Raw genomic sequence first — 2,100 nt, forward strand, 5'->3', positions numbered from 1 at the left:
CCTATAGGAGTAAGAAATTCAAAGGAACTGATGTAATTCTTCACAAGATATAACCTCCAAAATCAGCCTATCTGGAAATTTGGACCTTCAAAGAGTGTGGTACCCAAATCCTCATTCAGAACTGCACTTTTACCCACTTATGATAGAAAAATACATACATATTTACCAGTTATATTGTATTCTGCAGCAGAATTCTTCAAATAGTTCATAATTATCTGGGAATGTTTTTCTTTCTCTTGATAGCGAGTCATTATAGAAGAAAGAATGTTTAAAGTCCTGTTATTAATTTCAAATGTTGGTATATTTTCATTTTGATAAATAATTTTCAACCAGTTATGAATCTCCTATGGAAAGAAAGACAAATGTTAATTTTTCTTATCTATACACAAATAATACTTGAATTATAATTAAATTTGAATCTATAATTATAAATAATTCCGATTTCTCACTTGTATTTGTATTACATTAGAGCTCATGGTTTCAATTTATAAACAAGCTATCACGTTGCCTCTATAAAATCAAATTCAAATATTTGCGATAGAAGCACCATTTGTGTCAAAATTAAATAATAAAATAATAAATTACATTTTTTTAAATATATATAGTTTGTAAATTATTATTACTAATAAAGATAAAGAAATTTACAAAGAGTTAGCAAATTTATTTATATTTGTTTATATATATTTTTTCTGGAATAAATTTTATTTTTAAAACGAGAGGGCGGTGTTTGCCAATATGGCTTCTCCCAGTTGTTCAACGTGGTCGTAGTGTCGGTTTGAATAGTATTAACGAAATTGGAGAAGTTATTGATTTTATTTTATTTTGAGTTATGCCTAAAAACGTTAAATTGAGTTTGAATCCTAATGGAAATTTTTGGGCTAAAGGTAAATTAGATTTTAGTACAAGTTACTTTCGGTCAAATATGTATATGTGTATAAATGAGCTAAGATCCTAAAAGTAACTTCTACGTTTTATTTGATTCATTAATTAATCAAAATATTTAATTTTGCTGTAATATTATAGCTCTGAATGAGGTGTGGAGTGTCGGCCCTCTACTCCTTATTCAGAGCTAGAATCTTATTTAATTAAAGCAGCTCAATAATGAGCTTGATTCACATATTCTTCAATTGTCAGCAGGTAATTCCTAAATCAGTAATAAGAATTGTTTTATATAAATGAAATAAATGCAAATACTACCAACTAAATAAATAACCAGAAATTGTTAAATTTTCTGGGCTATTTTTATAAAAGTAACTCAGATCAATCTAGACCCAAGATTCTCGAGTTTCTCGTTATTATTAAAAAGACCTGTTTCTAACAATAGGTTTTCTTTTCAATTTNCAGGCTTGAGTGTCACACTGCATGTTCTGCGAAGATTGTGACATTAAATTATTTAGTCCATCTAACTACGCTGGCTTTGAATAGCCGACTTGACTGTTTGTGGAGTATTATACAGTTTTAGGGAGTGTGGGGGCTTGTCCCCATTTGAGTACCTCAGTGCAAAACTACGTGCAGAGTGTGGAGCATGGAGAATAGGCAGTAGTATTGATTCCAGGTAAAAGCTGTTTTTAGTCAGTAGAGTTAGTGCATTTATTATTTTCATAGACGTTGCTTGATATGCCTAACTAGGGTTGCCATATGGGACTGTCACCATATTATACTACTCAGTCCTGTATTACTATTTGTCCCGTTTTCTCCCTAATCTCTGTGGGAGGCAGCCGGCAAGTGGCGGCACCCCAGAACTTTTAGTCAATTTCAACTATCAGAGCTTGGTGAATGCTAATTTGTTTCATGTATGTGTAATAAAATAACTAATTGCTTGCTCCTGCACATAGTCTTTCTTAGGTAAAACCATTTTAATATCGGTAATAAAAGATGCCAAAGAGAAAGTATCGTTTTAAAGATGAATATACCAAAAATCAGTCATTTATAAAGAAAGATCAAACTGAATTTGATCAAATACAAACCATATTGATCAGATAATAAAGCTAATAAAGCATTATTATGTCTAATAAAGCTGTGCAAATATGTATTTGCCATTCCAGCCCACAGTGCAAATGTGGAGAGAATATTTTCCCTAATTAATGTCAACTCAATGGT

The 2,100-nt window shown here is 30.8% G+C and overlaps 1 long non-coding RNA gene across 1 annotated transcript; it reads right to left on the minus strand.

Annotated features, from left to right (window-relative positions):
* Positions 1-236: 236 nt before the first annotated feature.
* LOC111617550 lies at positions 237-544 on the minus strand. Its single transcript, XR_002755437.1, has 2 exons — positions 450-544; positions 237-344 (listed from the first exon to the last, which is right to left on the minus strand). It is a non-coding gene; the product is annotated as an uncharacterized LOC111617550 (long non-coding RNA).
* Positions 545-2,100: the final 1,556 nt, after the last annotated feature.

The sequence above is a fragment of the Centruroides sculpturatus genome, unplaced genomic scaffold, assembly GCF_000671375.1.
Source record: "Centruroides sculpturatus isolate CEXI.00-Female unplaced genomic scaffold, Cexi_2.0 scaffold6956, whole genome shotgun sequence".
Lineage (NCBI taxonomy): Eukaryota > Metazoa > Arthropoda > Arachnida > Scorpiones > Buthidae > Centruroides > Centruroides sculpturatus.